Below are 19,979 nucleotides of genomic sequence, written 5' to 3' on the forward strand. Positions count from 1 at the left end.
TTGTTTCATTATTTTATTTTATTTTTTATACTGTGTTTTAACAAGACCAGTATGTTGCATTTGGCCAATCTATCTCTTAAATTTGTTTTACATTTATAATTTTATAGGATCCCCTCTACATTTTTCTTTGCAATTTTTTTTTTTTTTGCTGAAGAGGAAACAGGACACCTGCTGTCTTGACAGCTCAGTAGTTAAAAGGACATGTCCTCCAATCATATGGCCTAGTTCTATTTTGCTTTCTTTTGTTTTAGTAAACTTTTTATTGAAGTATTACCTATTACACCAAAGTACATAAATCATAAGCATGCAGCTTGATGAATTTTCATAAAGGAACACACCAGTATAACCTCCACCAAGGTCAGGACACAGAATATTATGGGACCCCCCACATGCCCTCTCCAAGTTTCCACTGCCCCACAGAGGCACCCTGACTTATCCACACCATAGATTCATTTGCCTTTTTGTACTTCATATAAACAGAATCATACAACATGTTCTTTTTTGAGACTGGCTTCTTTTGCTCAACATTATGTCCATGCTGTTGCTTATGGCAATGTTTTGTTCATTCTCAATGCTGTATAATATTCCGTTGAATGTGAATATACCACAGTTTGCTTACCCATTCTAGTCTTGATGGACATTTGGTCTGTTTACAGTCTTGGACTATTACAAATAGTGCTACCATGAACATTGGGGTGTGTGTGTATGTGTGTGTGTATATATTTCTTCGGTACACACTTGGTATGAATGTTACACATGCTCATGACTGCCTAGGGTTTACTTCTGGCTCTACTATATACCACTTGTATGACCTCGAGCACATTATTTCACCTCTCTGGCCTCAGCGGCTTGATCTGGGAATGATATGGCTTGATCTGGGGGAAATGGGGATTACAATACTCACCCTGTGGAGTTATTGTAAAGTTATTGTAAAATTCAAGAAAGCATGTAAAGTTCTTATAACAGTGATTGGCTCTCAGTAAGTGTTTAATAAGGGTGGGCTGTCATTATTCCCATATTTCTTGTGCTAATTTCTCAATCTCCTTACCATTTTCCTCTGCTGCCTCTTAAATGTCCATTCTCCCAAGTTTAAGGTAACCTGATCTATTTTCCTCTCTCTTTGAAATTTATCTATTCCCATCACTTCCACTATCATGTATGTGGGCAACTATGCAAAGTTTTACATAGAAAATTTGACTCCAAAACCCTTGCCTACAAAACTCAACATCTCCCCTAATCTCCAGTCCTGCCTTTCTGGACACAGTGTACTATTTGCCTTATTCCTTGAATATTTATCTGTTACCACAACAGATCTAAATCATACTTGCCTTTCCTATTCCATATTAGCATCACCTTGGAGTCTTCTCTGACATTTCCCTCTGCTTTGCACCCCAAATTTAATCTGCAGGAGGACCTGATGAATCTTTCTGTAACCACATCACTCTTTCCTTGTGTTTTACTCCGTCAAGTTCATACCTTTATCACTTTACACATAAACTAATCAATCACCTGCTAACTCTTCTACCTGGCTCCAGTCTTCCCTACACTATTACTATGAACACGGTCCAGGCTAACTTGATCAAGACACTACTTCACGATAAATAATTACAACAGAGCATATGACTGCTGGAACAGTCTCCGTGAACTCTCTCCCCAGTGAAACAACCATAATTAGTGAAAATTACTTAAAAAATTAAAACCCCAAACACAACAACTTGTAGCCTCTGAAAACTGTTTAAAGAGCCCACAGTAAATTAAGAAACTTTTATTCAAGAAAATCTATTAAAGAAAATCTATTAAATCTAAGAAAAGTGAGTCGTACAACATGATGAATATAATTAACACTGCTATATGTTACATATGAAAGTTGTTAAGAGAGTAAATTTTTAAAGTTCTCATCACAAGGGAAAAGTTTTTTTCGACTTCTTTAATTTTGTATCATTAAACTTATTGTGGTAATCATTTTATGATGTATGTCAAGTCATGCTGTATATCTTACACAGTGCTGTATGTCAATTATATCTCAATAAAACTGGAAGAAAATAGGTAAGATAGACAGACAGACAGACAGATAAGCAGATAGATCGATAGAAGAATAGTGAGAGTCGGTGACATTTGAGCTTCAGATCTCTCCCTCCTTCCCCCTTCCAGTTCAACAGGATGGAAGCTCCGCTCTAGGCAGGTGAAGTCAAGAACACAGAGTTCCCTCTTCCCTTAGCTCTCAGTAATATCTCTCTGGGAGGGGCAGGCTTCCAGCATTTCTCATCCCTTCCAGCTCGCTCCATGTTGCAAAAGCTCTAGCCCAAGCAAAACTGGCTCAGAGGTCTGGGGCTCTCTTCCTACACTCAGCTCCCACTCACAGGGCATAAGCTCTACCCCCTCCAGCTCCATGTTGCAAAAGCTCTAGCCCAAGCAAAACTGGCTCAGAGGTCTGGGGCTCTCTTCCTACACTCAGCTCCCACTCACAGGGCATAAGCTCTACCCCCTCCAGCTCCATGTTGCAAAAGCTCTAGCCCAAGCAAAACTGGCTCAGAGGTCTGGGGCTCTCTTCCTACACTCAGCTCCCACTCACAGGGCATAAGCTCTACTGCAGGCATGGCAAGCTGAGAACACTTGGGCCTTGATCACCCTCGCTCCAGCATGATCACAGGGCAGAGAGTCCATACAGGTTGAGGCAAGCTGACAAGACTAGAGGCTACTGCCCTAGAGGCTACTGTCCAGCATCCTTGTCATAAAGCATTGTTGTCACCTGAAGATAAGAAGACCATGTCCCTGCCCATACTCCCTTAGCACAGAGGTTTTGCCTAGGAGGAGAAGCAGGCCATAAGAACAGAGGGCTCTAAAGCTCTCCCCAAAGGAACTGACTTTATTTGGAATACACTGTGGGGAAGTTCAAGTGTAAGGGTGCTCTCAAAAATAATGGAGATTTTGTTGGTAAACAGGTAAGAGGAGTCTGGGAGCTCCATTAGGGTAATGAGTTAAACTTGAGACTAGCTAGAAAGTGTACCAGAGAGAACAAGGGAAAGAGATGGCTAAGAGGAGCCCTCTTGGTTGGAATAAGCCCCAAAGACTACCCCTGCAAAGAGGCCCAAATTTAATTGGACAAGACTGTGGAGCAATTTATGCCTCAGGACACTGTCAAACATAATAGAGTAACCAGCCAGCAGGTGGTGGGTGCTAACAGTTGGATATGACACCATTAAAGGGAGAAAGCTTAACAGAGAAATCAGGTAGAGTGACAAGGAGAGCCCTATTATGACCTCTGTCGTCTCAGTGAGACTGTGCACATACCCAAGGATGCACCCTCTGAGGAATGACATCGGAGTCTTCACAACGTGGGGAAAAATGTCTTCACTAGAATAGCCCAGCCATGTCACTAAACAAATAAACAAGCAAACAGTAATAACAACAAGCCCCAGAGGGGAAAGGAATCCATATCCAAAGTTATTATATTACCTAAAATATCCAATTTTCAACAACAACAAAATCAACAGGTGCAGAGAAATAGGAATGTATGACCTATACACAAGGAAAAAAAAATCAAACAAGAAAAAAAAATCAGGCATCAGGAACTCTCTTTGAGAGGGCCCAGATGTCAGACTTAGCAAAGCCTTCAAAGCAATTGTTATAAGTATGCTCAAAGAACTAAAAGGAAACCATGTTTAAAGAAGTGAAGGAAGGTCTGATGCAATGTCTCATTAAACAGAGAATCTCAGTAAAGAGACAGAAATGATAAAAGAGAACCAATGGAAAGTCTGAGGTCAAAAGTTCAATAACCGAAGAAAAAAATTCATTCAAGTACCCAGAATAACTGAAACAACCTTGACAAAGGAGAGCAAAGTTGAAGGACTCACACTGAGACCAATTTTGAAACTTACTACAAAACTACAGTAATCAAGACAGTATAATACTGGCATAAGGAAAAGCATATATATCAATTGAATAGAATTGAGAGTCCACACGTCTCCCCATACAACCCATACATCTCTGGTCAACTGATTTTTGACAAGGGTGACATTCAGTGGGAAAAGTCTAGTTTTTTCAACAAATGGCTTTGGGACAACTGGATATTTACATGCCAAAGAATGAAGTTGAGGCTCTTTCCTCACATCATACCCCAAAATTAACTCAAAATAGATTATAGACCTAACTGTAAGAGCTAAAACTATAAAACTCTTAGAAGAAAATATACAAGTAAATCTTCATGGCTCTTGTGTTAGGAAAAGCCTTCTGAAATACAATATCAAAAGCACAAGCAAAAATAGACAAATTAGACTTCACCAAAATTAAAAATGTTTGAGGGGAAGAATATAGGTCAGTGGTAGAGTGTGTGTTTAGCATGCACGAGGTCCTGGGTTCAATCCCCAGTACCTCCATTAAAATAAAAAAAAAATTTTTTTTAAAGCCAAATTACCTCTCTCCCCCCCAAAAATCACAAAAATAAATAAATAAATAAAAATAAATTTGAAACATTCATGCTTCAAAGGACATCATCAAGAATACAAAAAGACAATTCACAAAATGGGAGAAAATATTTGCAAATCATATGTCTGATAAGGTACTTGTATCTTGAATACATAAAGAACTCATAACTCAATTTAAAAAAAGGAATAAAATGCTGACCTGCTACAATGTTGATGAACCTTGAAAACATTACTTTAAGTGAAAGAAGACAGTCACAAAGGACCACATGTTGTATTATTCCATTTATAGGACATGTCCAGAATCGGCAAACCTACAGAGACAGAAAGTAGGCTAGTGGTTGCCCAGAGCTTATGGAATGAGTGTTTGGGGGAAATGGGGAGTAACTTCTAATGGATGAGGAGTTTCTTTTGGGGGTGACCAAAATATTTTAAAATCAATTGTGGCTATGGTTGCATACCCTGTGAATAGACTAAAAACCATTGAATTGTACCCTTTACATGGGTAAATTGTATGGTATGTAAATTACATCCCAATAAAGCTATTAAAAAGTAATTACGATAACAATGGTAACTATCACTTATAAAGCACTTACCATGTACTAGGTACCAAAATAAGTGTTTCATACACATTATCTCATTTTTCAACATCACGAATTAGGCATTATTTTCTCCATATTGTGGATGAAGAAACCAAGACTCATTAAGTCTTAGTTGACTTTCCCAAGAAAACACAACTAATAAATGCCACAGCCTGGATTTCAATTCAGATCTTTCTGCTTCCAAAGCATGTGTTTTTCAGTTGCTTCTTATGGCTTAGAAGAAGATAAATCAAATTCCTATTAATTTTATTCCACAAAAGTTATTGACCATGTATTGTGTAGGTTTCATGTTTTCCAAAGTGGAGTGAGATGTTTCACAGGTGATCTTGAGAAAAAAATTTAACTTTTTTTTATTATGGTAAAATATACATAACATAAACTTTAACCTCCTGACCATTTTAAAATGTACTATTCAGTGGTATCAAGCACATTCACATTGTTGTACAACCATAACCATCATCCAACTCCAGAACTTTTTTATCTTGAGAAACAGAAACTCTGTACCCATTAAACAATAACTCCCTATTACCTCCTTCCCCGCCTCCTGTGCCTTTCTGTCTCTATGAATTTGACTTTTCTGTGTTCCTCATATAAGTGGAATTATGCAACATTTGTCCTTCTGTGACTGGCTTATTTCACTTAGCATAAAATCTTCAGGGTTCATCCATTTTGTAGCATGTGTCAGAATGTCTTTCGTTTTAAAGGTTGGATAACATTCTGTAGTACGTATGTACCACATTTTGTTTATCTATTCATCCATCAATGAACATTTAGGTTGTTTCCACCTTTTAGCTATTGTGAATAATGCTTCTATGAACACGGGTGTACAAATATCTGTTTAAGTCAAGTACTGCATGGAAGAACATTTTAAAATTTAATAGTTATGAAATTATTTTAATGTAATATAACCAGCACATCAAGTCTGCAGTATTGTAGATGTTATTGCTTAGGTCCACAGGGATTCTCAAATTCTGCACCACTGACATTTTGGGCCAAATAATTCTTTGTTGTGGGGGCTCTTCTGTTTAGCAGATGCCCTGGCCTCTACCTACAAGGTGCTAGCAGCACTCCCTTCAGCTGCGACAACCAAAAAGTGTCTCCAGACATTGCCAAGTGTCCCTTGGGGGTTGAAATTGCCCCCCAATTGAGAACCACTGATTTAGGCTGATGCTGAAGAATGTATTTAATTTAAAAAGTGAGTGAATTTAATGAAATGATTATCAATAATAAGTAGATAGTAAAGAGATATGGTCAGAATTATGAAGGTGATATGCAGGTGCTTGGAGATTAGGATTCCTGGGGCATGCTGGGCACTGCGCTAGGATATCCAAATACTCAGGCAGCTAAGATGAAGCCATTAACCTAGATGACGATATTAACTGGCCTCTGTCACTGGCTCATTCTAGTTTCTCATCTTCCCCTTATTGATTCTCCACTTGGACTCTGCTCTAGACAACTGACTGGTATTCTTCCACTTAGAGGCTTCTGTCCCTGTAGTCCTCACCTACCTAGAATGCCACACCACCATCACTGTGACTTCAGCCCATAGACCTTCAAGGACCAGCTCAAATCTCCTAGAATCTAAATCAGAAGAAACTATCCCCTCCTCTGAATAATGTTCATGATATTGATTACACTTTATTGTTTACTGCTCAGTCCTTTTAGTCATCTCTTCAAGTATTTCCCCTTTGTCCTATATACGGATGGGACTCTGCTTTATGGTTCTCTCTCTCTCATCCTAAACGTCTTGCTCAGTTAAAATATTTATTCTCTTGTTAATTCAAATATGTGGTAAAACAAAATAGGGATCTCTGCTATGATGTAAACAGCTTAAAAGTAGCTCAAGAAGATGAAATTACGCAAGAAAGGTTGTGCAAAGCACTTACTTAATGCACAAGTTTTATTGACTCCTTCTGAGTTAACAGCATGAAGAACTATTTTTATTACTGTAATTAAGGGTGACATCAAGAAGATGAATGCATCGTGACTCAGAAGAAGTCATCTTTAGCCAACCACCTGTCTGACACTCTGTATGTATCTGATTATAAGGCTGGAACAGATTTTCTCCCGTGTGTATGTGTGTGTGTGTGTGTTTCATGAGCATTTTCAGTCCTGGGTTCTATGTATGTACATATAAGTGTTACCATATAATTCATCATCCAAACTGAGACGATTTGAGGGTGAAAGGGGGACACTGTTAAAATTTAGCCAGGACAATCGACATAAATCAATACTGCACTAGGCCTACACACCCTATGATTGTATTATAGACAACTTCACATGTAGGTTTAAGGAAGCAGCTCAGATCGTTGACAAGGTTATTATTCATCACTGTTTAACTAACCAGCAGGAAGCTTTCCTAATAACAAAAGAGGCTAACTATGAATTTCATCATAGTTTGTCCTCATGGAACCATTATATACATGCCAGGACTTAGAACTTCTAAACACACTTCATCTCTGTTATCAGTCAGCAGCTAGCCAGGAGGCCTGGCCATGAGGCCTTCAGAACTCACTGCCTAGACTTTACACAAGGCAGCACTGGGTGTGACAATAAAGTGACAATTTTGGATTCCTCACAGCCTGAGCTCTTTGGGTCTCAAGAGGAATTTCATGAGCCCCCAGGCTGCAGTTTCTAGTACTATACTATTCTCTCAGCCACAAACTTCCCCATAACCCTCAGAGTGGTTATGCTGATGAGGTCTGGTCTCAAAAACCTTCACTCAGTCCTCTGAACCCTCTATGGTAATGATATTTCTACAGAAAAGCTTCTCTCACCAGGTGGTAGATATGACTAGTAAAAAAAAAAATCCTGCACGTGCTGGGGGGATGAGTAAATGGAAACTTTGTACTTTCTGCCCAATTTTGCTATAAATCTAAAATTATTTTTTAAAAAATAAAGTCTATCTAAAAACAAATCCTGAATCCTGTGACCATTACTTTGGAGGGACAGAACTTAGAAAATGAATCCGCACTCAGAGAAAGGTTCTTAAACGGGCTCCTATAATAACTATGGCAAAAGTTTGTTAAGAGCTAAATACGCGGCAGACACTGTTTGACGCACTTTACGTCTACTAACTCATTTGTTCTTCACAGCACTCCGAGAGGGAAGTACAATTACTGTCATCGGAATTTTACAGAAGAAATGGGGCACAGAGAGGGGTGGTCTTGCCCAAGGTCACAAGGCTGGGAGACGTGTTGCCAGGATCCAAGCCCCAGCAGCAGAGGCACCCCGTTGCTTTCCCTCATCCACTAAAGAGACAGAATAATGAAAATGACAGGGTGAAATCACTGATTTTGCCAGAAGAGAATAAACAGAGCTTACTCTCTGCTCTGAATTGCTGCCTGCTGTCTCTCTGAGGACCTTGAGGACTTTCGCACATCCTGCTGAGAGGCTCCAGGTGAGTTTAGGGCCACTTCAGTAAAGTGATGGAGCTGTAGTCATTCCCGAATATGAGTGGGTACACACGCTGTCCCTCGTTCTTTATAACAAGGCACTCTTAATGCTTTCAGAAATGTACTTCACAGCCATATCCTAACTGCTCATTATCCCAGGCCAAGCCTCACCAAATCCTCAATCCCGACAGGGTACTAAGCCTAAAGGCAAAAATGAGTCCATTCTGCCTCCTAAATGGCTTCCTACAGAAATGCTTTATAGACAGAAACCAGAGACCAACAAGAAAACGGTTCTATGTGTCGCAGAGGATAATGGATCTTTATTTAAGCCAGCCAGAGCTGCGAAGAAGATGCACCTGTTCTTTCCCTCTTCCTCTTCTTCTTGGGCTCATTCTGCACCTTTTTTTGAACCTTGGTGACACAACTGCATTCTAGAATTCTTGAACTAGATGGACATCCCTTTCTGGAACTCTTGGCTGAAACTATGTTCCTGACATGGGTGGGGAAGGGGAATCCCTTTGCACAATGGTAGGTCCATATGCAATTTACTCCCAACAGTGGCTTTCTGTGGCTCTGAATCAAGCTGGAGGAATCTTCCTGGATCTCAGAAGCCACTTTGTGCCTTTCAGGGCCTAACAAGACATCTTAGTCTCCTTTAGTAAGTGCAAGCAGGAAAAAACCTGTATTGGGTCAGGCCTGTTCCCCTGGCATGTGTGCAGACATGTGTACAGCCACCAAGCAGTACTATTTAAAGACACAAAAAAGTAGAAAACTATGGAGCAGAACCAAGTGCATGTATACACACGTGCACACACACACATCCCACTGGCAACAGATTTAAAGCTCTTTTCTGGAATTCCAAACTATTTTAACCCAAAGAGTCAAAACTATCGGGGGCCCTCACTAAAATCCTTTGATTGGGTTTTTCTTTCCCCAAATGTAAGAGAATATAGAGAAATAAATAAATGACGAGGTAAAACTTTTTTTAGGTAACATGACAACGAATGAAAAATACAGCAACGGCAAAGGATTCTCCCTCCACCTTCACCCTAGGACACCCTGGGTGTGGGTTCTCTCAAAGACAGACCTAAGGATATGGGGCTAAATTCAGGCTTCAGGGGCTATTCCTGTTCATACCTTCACAATGGGGACTGGACTTCAGGAGATCCTGACAGATTTTCTGCAGTGGTTTCTGGTCCAGTGCTGATCAGCTTTCAAAGAGATATTTGGTCACACTCCATGAAACTTGAGCCACTGGATCCTTGGATGGGTGAACAGCAAAAAGGAAGCTCCATTTTTCCTTGTCATAATCCTGAAATATGTTAGAAAAAATTTAACATTGCTACAAATGCCATTTCCCTTCTCTGGCTAAATTGCTATTCCCATCTCATGCCCTGGTCTCTCTTCATGCCCTACTGTGCCTTGGTAGGGTGGCCCTGTCTGCCGTAAAGCAGTTGCATTTCAAGCCAGTCAAGTGTTCTATTCTTGGTAAAAGTACATCCCATTGTAAAAGCAGTTTCAGACTCACAGAATTTTAGAACTGGACCAAATTCCATAAATCGATGGGTGAATGGGTGGGGAACCAACCAGTCTTGATTGAATGTCCACTGCATGCCAGGCCCTGTTAGTGTTTACCAGAGTTATTTAATCTTATCATCAACTACTGTTACTCCCCGTTGCCAAATGAAAAAAAAATAAGGATGCATGCATAAAGGGAAAGTGACTTGCTCGAGGCCATGCAACCTGTACTTGACAACAGGGACCTCAACTTTAGGTCTGATTCCAAAGGTTACATTCTTCCATGCTGCCTCCAAATGGGCAAGGGTCATCTCAAGGCCTGAAAGAGCAGTGGGAATATAACAGGTTCACACAGCCTGACACAACCCTATTACTCTTTTCTAGCTGGAAGGGGCCAGAGGCCTCCACATCCTTTCCTCTCCTTACGGCTTGGTGATTCACTATCCTCCCTCCTCTCTCCCGAGGCACAATCTCAAATTTTGCCCCCGGTATCCTGGACTACAGGTGAGTCCATTGGTCGGCCTGGAGCCATCAGACCCAGCAGCTGAGCTACCAGCCGGCCTTCCCCCCTCCCAACCCCAGACAACACTTGACCTTACCCAGCCCCCAAAATCAGCTTGCGGTCACAATTGCCTCCCTCTCTGCACCGCACTCGCATTAACATCAAACACGACCATCTTTTAGCACCCCCCCTTTTCCCCGCCCCCTCCGGGCAGGCTTCACCCTTTGGCGTCTTGGCCGACCGGCTTAAGACGTCAAGAATAACCAATTGTCTGGGAGCTCTTCGCTAAGGGCTTCGCCTCCACTCTGAGAAGCAGCTCCGCTGGCCAATGGGCTACCCTCTGGGTGTAGTGACCGCGCTGGGCTCGTAGAGCAGCTTCTGGGCCGCCCAATGAACGAGCGAGTTTCCGTGGTTAGGGGCGTGGCAGAAGCCGTCGTCAGGGGCGTGGCGGCAGTTGCTTGGGCGGGGCCGGTAGCGGCGGGAGCTGCACTGGCCAGGGGTTCCGGCTGCATTTCCATGAGCGCCGCCGGCAGCCGCGGAGCTGAGGGAACAGGACTGACGGCGAGCTGGGCCGCTGTAGTCAACCACGCACAGGTAAAGCCACGGCCTAGAGAGCTCCGCTAAGCCGCGATCGAGCCTCGGATCAATCGGGCCAGACCCCTGAGCCCCGCGATCTCTGTCGTGGCTCGGCCCTTCGCGCCGCTGCCTGCGCGCCCCGGATCATCGGGGGCCTGTCACCTGGCGCCGCGGGGGTCCCCAGGCCCGGCCCTCAGTGGAGGGGAGGGAGGCAGCCTGGAACGCATCGGGTGGGATACGCCTTCCTGAAAGCCCTTTGTCCCCTCCAGCCTCAGGTACCGAGGTTGGGGACATCCCCGACTGCGGCCTCCCAGCCAGCCATCCCTCTACCGGTGCTCATTCTTGGGACCTCGGGGATCTGGAGATGGGGTCTGCTGGCTTTGTGATGGAGGTACGGGATACACACTTGTAAAGAAAGGGTCAAGGGGCCTGATTACAGCCCCGAATATCCTAGGGGCCTCTGCGTTTCTGGGCTCCAGAGGGAACCGATGGATTCTTGCTGTAGGGAGGCAGCTTTTGACCCATTTGGAGGCCCACTTATTGAGCTTGGCCCCGCTCCAGGCACTGTTCTAGGCGCTTCGTGGGCTTTCCCAACAGCGAGAGCTGTCCAGCAGCACAGGCCCTGCCAGGAGAGACAGCCAGCACCTCGACCTTGGAAGTGACCGGGCAGAGGCCAGGTGACAGCCGCCTGTCAGGGACGCCTAGAAAGGACTCCCAAGGGAGGACTGCATGACCCACCTGTAAGGCCCTTCTCCACTCACAGATGCACTTCGGGTGATTTTTAATGCCTAGCTTGAGAAGAATAGTGCTGGAGGTCCGTTAGTTTGAAAGTGGGTGTTGAATTCATACATAATAAATTTTGTGGTCTCAGTTCTCAGGAGTAGAGGTTAGCAAAGAGAATGGACCATACCACCAAGATAAGATTTATTTAGCCATCTTCAAACTCCTTAATTTGAACTGCCATGGGGCTCTCTGAATTTTCCCAGTTCCTCTCTTTTGGTTGGTTGCTCCACCTCCATTGTATCAGTTTCACCTGCATTCCAGTAACTGGATCCAAAGGCAGATTCCAAGATCAGATTCATGAGAGGGGCCTGGGGGATGGGGGTGGACTGTAGGTTTGGCAGAGTTAATGTGATCTGGCCCAGAGTAGAGTCCAAGAAAGAAATCTTACAGGACCCCTTTCACTACCTTTAGTCATTTGCCTGAATAGAGAGGACATAATAATCTTCTGAAGGTCAAGAGGCAGAGGAAGAACCTTAACACAACTCGCTGCCTGTTTTAGGATGAATTAGCTTTTGAATAACCAGTCAGAAAACAGACCAGGCCCTACAATGCTGACCGTCAGCGTGGACTTTGTTTTAGAGCTGAAGATGCCTAAGACAGAGCTTATCTAATCTTTCTTCTCAGTGCACAGGTGAGGAAGTGAAGGCCCGGGGAGGTCACAGAATTGGCGGGTCATCCCAGAGCCATGACTAAGGGATGATCTGTTGACCCTGGATCTAGCCAGTGTATGACTTGTATTTTACTCCTAGCCTACTTATCTCACTCTGAGTGTTCAAATTCTAGGGGAGTGCAGAGACATTAAGAGCACAGATTTTGGTGCCAGAGTGCCTGGATTTGAATCCCAGCCCTGCTTCTTACTAGCTGTAACCTTGGGCAAGTTACTTAACCTCTTTGTGCCTCTGTTTACTCACCTATAAAACGGGAATAATAATGGTGCTTAGAAGATTGTTTTGAGGATTACTGTATCTGAAGCATTTAGAACAGTGCCTGGCACACAGTAACCACTGTGGATTTGCTAAATACAATCTTTTGTTGCCTTATAGTTTTTCTTCCTACCTACCACCCAATATTTTCTTTCAGAAGCTATTTTTCCCCTTGCCTCCTCTCCCCTAGTTTATTAACTATATTGCAGATTTCATTGTAGCACAGACATCTGTAGGGTTTTCCAAGTTACACTGCATTTTATTTCTGATTTTTCTGTCTTGTATTGAATCAGGTAATTTGTTTTCTCTGTTAGCACTCCCCTTGTAATTACACCCTTTTTAGGCTCCAAATCTCATTCTCTCTAAAAAGGGGGGGGGAGAAATCCCTCAAAGTGATAAACAACGTCCCTGATGATACCAGTCTCTATGGCATCCTTCCAAATAGCTATTCCTCTGTTCAGCCCTCCTTCCCAGTTGTCAGTGTGATGCAGCTTGATTATAAATGGGTGAACATTTTTAGATTAAGATTTCATGAGCCACCGTATTAAGTGCTTTTCGGAAGTTCAGGGATCGTGTGTCAAATGCATTTAAGTAAGTTACTTAGTCATTGAAGCAGGGGGAGCACCAACAGCGCCTTGCCTGGCCTGGCAGAAACACAAGTGTGTGACCAATTCTTGCTGGTAATCTCACTTGTTCACTGGTTTTACTGCATTTTAACCCCTGTTCTTTTCTTGAGCTTGAAATAAACCAGATGGCATGATGTGCAGGGGAACAGGCTTTTCTTCTCGTTTTATTGGGGGAAATTCCCTTTCCTTTTTACTTTCACCTTCATTTCCTTTATCACCTTCACAAGTCTGATAAATATCTACTCTCAGTTTGCCATCCAGTTCCCTTTTAATTAGAAGGTACTTCTCACCTTTATTTCTTGTGGGAATCTGGTCACTTTTGGTTTTCCCGTCTCTGTTTTTACATTTTCTAGAATGAACCAAAGATGATCACTGTTCATCAATTAGCACCTTCCTGAGCTCATTCTGAGTTGGGTTTTTTGTTTAGGACATTCTAGAGCTCAGCCATCTTAGAATAACTGTTTTAGTTTCTTGTTGTATTAATATGAGCCCCTTTCTCTCTCTCTCTGGCTCTCTTTTCTCATAACGTCTTGGTGAAAGGGCTTCTCATTTGCTGTTATTCCTTATTTCTTCTGCTTCCACCTTTCTCCTGGGAATCTCTGGTAGGGCCCACCGAGAGTATAGTGGTTCCTCACTTCCCTTGCCCCGAGCTGCCCAGAGCATGAAACAATTTCTTTGGTCCTACAGAAGACTGGGGTGAACTCTGTCTTATTTTTTGCCTAAAACCGGGCTCTTTGAAAAGTCCTAGGAGAGAGAGCCTTCCAGTATAATGGAATTTCACATAGCAAAATTTCTGCTATGACCTACTGCTTAGAACCTTACGATTTTTATTGCAGTATGGGTTTTGAGTACTCCTTGTCCAATTTAAGAGTGTAGGTAACTGGGGCATGGGCTGTAAGCCTTCCTGTTTCATCTTGTACAACACTGTCCCCAGAAACCAAGCTCAGGGAGTTCAGGCTGCCTCTAGGTGTGCTCTGGCTTTAGGATTTTATAGTGACTCTGCATATTCCAACCTTTTTGGCCAGTACATGACATTTTTAACCTTCATGCTGCTTTTTCTGTATTGATACCCTGCAGATGCTGACATTATCTTCGTCAAGGATCATTTTCATTTCTGCACGTTTGTTTTTGTTGTCTTGGTTCCAGGGCATCATGTTTTTGGATGAAACATTTTCTATTTATAAAATGGCTGGTGTGGACGATTGGACCTATTGTTATCCGTGAAGCTTGTGCTCTGGACCCAGTTGGGTGTAGGGCTTGTTACACGAGGACCCATTTTCTGATTTTTGGTGATAGTTAAGTAGCAGACAGATAAAGAGCTTATTAGAGAATTGGAACACTGGCACCCTTGGGTTTGCCTGGTTTCTGCTTTTCTTTTGTTGTCTTTAAGTGGAGGTTCATTAAGTTCAACAAACTGAGCATCTGGTGTGTGCCAGGAAGACAGCTGTCCAGATTAACAAGCATGTTTGGTTTGTTGCATAAAGATCATTTTGTTTTTATTTTACATTTAAAAATTTCAATGTTTTTAATTCAAAAAATTTTAATAGTTAATGCATTACATGATGAAAGAAAATATTCAAAAGGCACCAAAGTTAGGTAGTAAATACATCTCTGTCCACCCCTGACTCCTGCCACCTAGTTTTGAGCCACCAGTGTTACTGATTTCTCTATCCTGCAGAGGTATTCTGTTCACAGCCAAGATACCATATGTCTATTAGCAAATTGATTAGGACTATCTTTCCCTTTTATGCAAATTGTAGCATACTATACATCTATTTGGAACCTTGCCTTTTTTCACTTAGTGTTTCTTCGCAGTATGGAAAGAGCTTCCACGTCATTTTTTACGAAGGTAGCCTATTTTAGATATCTGTTTTCTCTTTCTAAGTCTGCTAAGAACTGGTTTTATTTAGGCAAGAGCTTCACATGGAGATCCTAAAGCATTTTGTGGGTATTTGGGGGCAAATATTTTTCTTCTCTACGTCCTGCAGCTCTGAGCCTGGGAAGAGTGTGGGTGAGGGTTTCTCCTGAAGGTCATCCATGAAGGGAGGGTGGGAGCATTGGAAAATGAGGAGCATTGGACAAGCCTTTGCTTGTCCTTTGGACAGAATGTGCCCTTAAACAGTGCCAGCTGTTCTCTTGCTGGGCCCCAGAGAAAGCTTCTGGCCTTCCTGATACACCTGAGCATCTCTCCCACGGCTAATGTTGTCTCCTGCACCCCAGCCCTGGCTCTGTTTGTCCTCCTCTCTTTTGGGCACCAAAAAAAAAAAAAAAAACACTGCCCTTCTTGATGGGACTTCCTGTTCAGACAGCTTTGTTAAATGCCCCACCCCTTCCTTTCTCTCACCCCAGGAAAAACCAGGTCTCACACCTGCACCTCTGCGAAGCGTCTTTCCCAAACATTTGGGAATATGATTTTTGTTGCTCTCTTTAGGCGTGTTTCCCATTCTCCATATCACTTGAGCATTTCCAGGGTCTCTGACCCTCTCTCGGCCTCGCTGAGCTTTCGCTGGTGATGACCTTAAGAGTACAGGGGTTCTTGTGTAACCTCTCTAGGGCTGCACTTATGTTTTGTGTAACCACACTGATTTAAACATGTTCTTATGGTCTTCTGTGGCTCCGAGATATTGCCTGTTGTTTTGTTTCTCTCTTTTCTTCAAATGTGCCTTAATTTTCATCTTACTTTTATTTACCTCCGAGTCTAATTTAGAGTCACCTTGAAATTGAATTAAATCTTCAAGATGTTATTCAGCCAGTCTAATCTAGCATTATTACTTACTGATCTTTGCTCATTGCTGGACGTCCACGTTATCAATCAGTTGTACCATAGATGCTCTGTTACGTAATAGGAGGAGAGGGAGGTGATGTTATCAGTCACCCTCTTTCCAGTCTCTCTAGAGTAAGAAGAGATAGAAGCTTTGAAAAACACCCCCCTCCCCAAGTCTGCACAGTCGCTCCAGGCATGTATTTGTGTTCTGTTTACTTAGTCATCTCAGTGAGAGCAGTAAAAAAAAAAAGTCAGGAAGTCCAACATAGGATTGCCAAATTTCAAGCTTTTCAAATAAGGCAACAAGAAGCCCTGTCACCTCCCATCATGGCCATCATTTAAGAAAAGATGTTTTAACATCAAAAATGTGGGAAGGTCAGTATCCCAGAATAAAGAGTGACCTTCTAAACAGAACATATTTAGATTGATGAAAAGGTTGAGTTAATGGAAATTGAATCATGGCGTATGAGAGGGCCTGAAGCAGAGGATTGTCTTCAAGGAAGGTTCCACTTTTTCAGTTTCCTTAAACAGTGCCAGCTGTTCCCTTGCTGGGAAACCAGGCCATTCATTTAGCTGTGGCATCACTTGGTGTGGTGTTGTGCCCAGCTTTTTTTCAGGTGGTACAGACTACAAGATATCGATACGCAACTGTAGCATCTTGTAGTGACGTGAGCTGATATTGAAAGTTGTTCTTGGACTTGGTGAAGTCTGGATTTGCTCATGTCTAAAGTGCCACGTTGTGGCTCTGAAGGATGAGGAGGAGTAGGGGAGACTAGGCGGGATCTCAGCAAGCCGTGGGGCTGAGGCTCTTGCACGGAATGTGTTTACACGTCATTTGAAGTGTATGCTTAAGCTTATTAAAGTCTTGATTCAGTATGTCAGATGGTGGCTTATATTGTTTCTGAGATACAATGGGACTCCTCCTCTTGAGTCCCCATGGCACGGTTTGCTCTCCACCGGTAGCACCGTGACATTGCTTCTTATGTTAGGGGTACTTCCCAATCCAAGGCCAAGGATATATTCTTGAGTTTCTTCAAGTGCTCCTTAAATTAAGAACGCTCAGACTTTTTGGTTTCTATGTTAACAATAATTGGAAATATTTTTAAAGCCTATGCTGAGTCACTAAGGTAACCTAATTGTATCAGGGTCCAGCCACACCACCTCAGCGCCCCTTATTTGTGTGTGAATTTCTGATGAGTTAGAGCCAGGTGTACCAGCTACAGAGAAAACTATGGAGAGGGACTTAGCATGAAGAAGATGAGATAGCATCAGGTGAAGCCAAGTGTGCAATGGAGGCTGCAGCAGGGGAAAGGGGCGTGAGAACCCTGAGGTCACCACACTGCGCGTGGTCCTCACAGGACCTGCCCAGAAGCGGGTGGGAGCACTTGACATTGTCGCAGGGATTTCAAATCTGAAAAATGGCAGCAGCCTCATTCCGTTACTGTAGTTAATCTGACTTACACTGTTTGGGTAGTTTTATTTGTATTTTATTTGTGCATTGGTTTTAGTCTCCATAACTGTAAAAGTGCCAAAAGAAGTTTATGTCTAGTTTAAGAAATCTTATAGTAAATAATAATTGAATAAAAGTAATTCAATTTAAATTTAAGAATCAACCCAAAAGTCCCCAGGGGATCTGGTGGGACTGTTTTTTCCCCTTAGAGGGGGCCTGCTAGCGCGAGTCTGAAAGACCTCAGTGTAGGAATGTAACCTCAGACAGAGGCATCTAGGCATTTTAGCAGATTTCCACATGTATTGTTTAGCATCCTATTAACTTTTCTCAAGTATCCAATTATGACATTACTGCATTCTAAAAATTGAGGGAAACACAATATTCCTAGGATGGTATGATTGCACTGGAGTCTTTCATTTGTTCAGTAAACACTCTGCCATCTGGCTCTCCCCTGGAGCCTGGACATCGTCTGCCCCACTGTTGGCCCCATCCTTGGCCCAGAGGTGGCTTTCCATGAATGCCTACTGGGCTCCCAGCCCCTCACCCCTAGCTCCCTGTGTGGCCTAGACTGTATTCACACTGTCGACTTCAGCTTCTCAGATTCCAGATACCCTGGCTGCGATTCCCTTTTCTATTCTGATCATGTAAATAGAGTGCTCACTCACTCTTGCCGATGACACTGAAAAATGTGCCTTTCTAAATAGCAGGATGATGGGACATGCCAAGTAGATTATAGCCAAGGCTATTTTTCCCAATTTAGAAAGCAGTCCCTTTCCCTTGGTCTATCATTAATATCACCCAGCAGTCTATTGACTCTACGTAGAAAGTTGGAGTTACACTGCAATTGCAAGAGAAATCTTGACTTTGCCACCAAAGAGCTTGTGAGATGAATGCAAATTTCTTTAAGGCTGTCTTTGGATGGGAGAGGACTTCCAGAGCATCTGTCAACAGGCGAAAGGGGTCAGGATCATCCAGCTCTGTGAAGGGGTTCCAAGATGGCAGGTGCCTCGTTCCTTTCCCAGAGCCTTTCCCAGGCCTGGCACCGGGTGGAACCTGCAGGCCTCAGACTCCTCATTTGCATGAATAATAACTCTCAGAACCAAATGAGTACCAAATGAGGTAATGTCTGAGGACACACTTTACAAACAGTAAATTATGTATTGGGCTCCACTGTCAACACCAGTGCACTTTGTGACATGTTTGAGGATGAACTGAGGTAATGTATTAAATCATAAGCATTTGATAAAATTGTAGTGCTACACAAATAGGAATTTTATTTTTGCCTGGTTCTACTGCTTCCTTTTGAAGATGTGGTACCTTGTTAGTTAGCATCAGTCAGAGAGCACTTCCTGGATCCCAGGATGAGGGTCTTTGATCCTCAACCTGTGGTTCACAAACTTAATATTTTCTCAGGGGGAAAGGGGTTGATAGACAAGCTAAGAACCATGTAGTACATATGTGATCTATTTGTCACCTACAGAAGATGGTTAAATGGAGGTTGGCAGTGATGACCCCTAGGCAAATCCAAAAACTGGACTAACCAGGCTTGAAGACCCAAACATTTGACTCTGCCCACACTGGGACCCTCTAGTCTTATTCGATAAAGCAAGCTTCTGTTCTGCCTTCTCTGGTGAATATACCATTGCTAAGTCATTGTGTTTGCACTTTAAATTTTTACTGTAATAGCAGAACACTCGTTTCATCCCCATTTTAATGGGTAAGGAAACGGAATTGCAAAGAGGTTAAGAAACTTGTCCGAAGTCATACAACCAGCAAGTGGTAGAGCTGTGATTCAGGCCAGATCTATCTGTCCCCAAAGCCTGCCCACCGTATTGTGAGTGGCCTCTCTACACCGCCATCAGGACATACCCACAGAAAGCATCTCAGTGGAATAGGAATCTTTATAACAACACTTAATCTGACCTGTTTATACAAACCTGTTTCAGATACCACAGATATTTGAGGAAGGATTTTTCTATTTTTCTTAGATCCCTATTTTTTAATTCCACTAACCTCTTAATCTATGTTAACCTAGGATTAATTGTATTCAGATTTATTTTTTCTGAATCAAATAAGCTCATGTCAGATGGAAAATGCCATAGACAATTTTGTGGCATTGGATATTTTGGAGTGAAAAACAGAACTCGTGGGTCTTCCAAAGGCATTTCGGCATTTATCTGAATGCAAACTATCAATGGGTAGTTTTCTGCCTATTGAAAACCCTTTGGGCATTTTCCCTTCCTTCTGCTACATAGAACAGCCCAGTTTTTGCTTTGAATTCTCTTTCTTTTTTGTGATCTGTTTCTGAGGTGGATTTATAACTCTTTGAACCTTTAGACAAACGGGAAAAGGCAAAAAGAAATATGGCATTGGACATTAGCTTCTCTGAGTGATGAAAAGTGGAAAACTTTCATTCAGA

The 19,979-nt window shown here is 42.6% G+C and overlaps 1 protein-coding gene and 1 long non-coding RNA gene across 11 annotated transcripts in view; one reads left to right on the top strand and one right to left on the bottom strand.

Moving 5' to 3' along the window:
* The window catches only part of LOC107035407 (uncharacterized), a 51,771-nt gene extending 41,074 nt beyond the window's left edge, over positions 1-10,697 (bottom strand). For 3 of the 8 annotated variants that reach the window (XR_012064775.1, XR_004195586.2, XR_012064770.1), the window contains exons 1-2: positions 10,536-10,693; positions 9,556-9,730 (exon numbers count right to left, since the gene is read on the bottom strand). This is a non-coding gene — a long non-coding RNA (uncharacterized lncRNA). Of the gene's footprint in view, positions 1-3,291; positions 3,377-9,555; positions 9,731-10,535 lie in introns of all 8 variants that reach the window. The other 5 variants (XR_012064773.1, XR_012064771.1, XR_012064772.1 and 2 more) reach the window with 3 other exon arrangements.
* A 101-nt stretch (positions 10,698-10,798) lies between these two features.
* Positions 10,799-19,979, top strand: part of ABHD2 (abhydrolase domain containing 2, acylglycerol lipase) — a 96,845-nt gene continuing 87,664 nt past the window's right edge. For 2 of the 3 annotated variants that reach the window (XM_072950758.1, XM_072950757.1), the window contains exon 1: positions 10,880-11,032. The gene's annotated coding sequence lies outside the window, so the exon portion shown is untranslated. Of the gene's footprint in view, positions 11,033-19,979 lie in introns of all 3 variants that reach the window. The other variant, XM_006198463.4, reaches the window with a different exon arrangement.

Source organism: Vicugna pacos, chromosome 27 (assembly GCF_048564905.1).
Source record: "Vicugna pacos chromosome 27, VicPac4, whole genome shotgun sequence".
Taxonomy (NCBI): Eukaryota; Metazoa; Chordata; class Mammalia; order Artiodactyla; family Camelidae; genus Vicugna; species Vicugna pacos.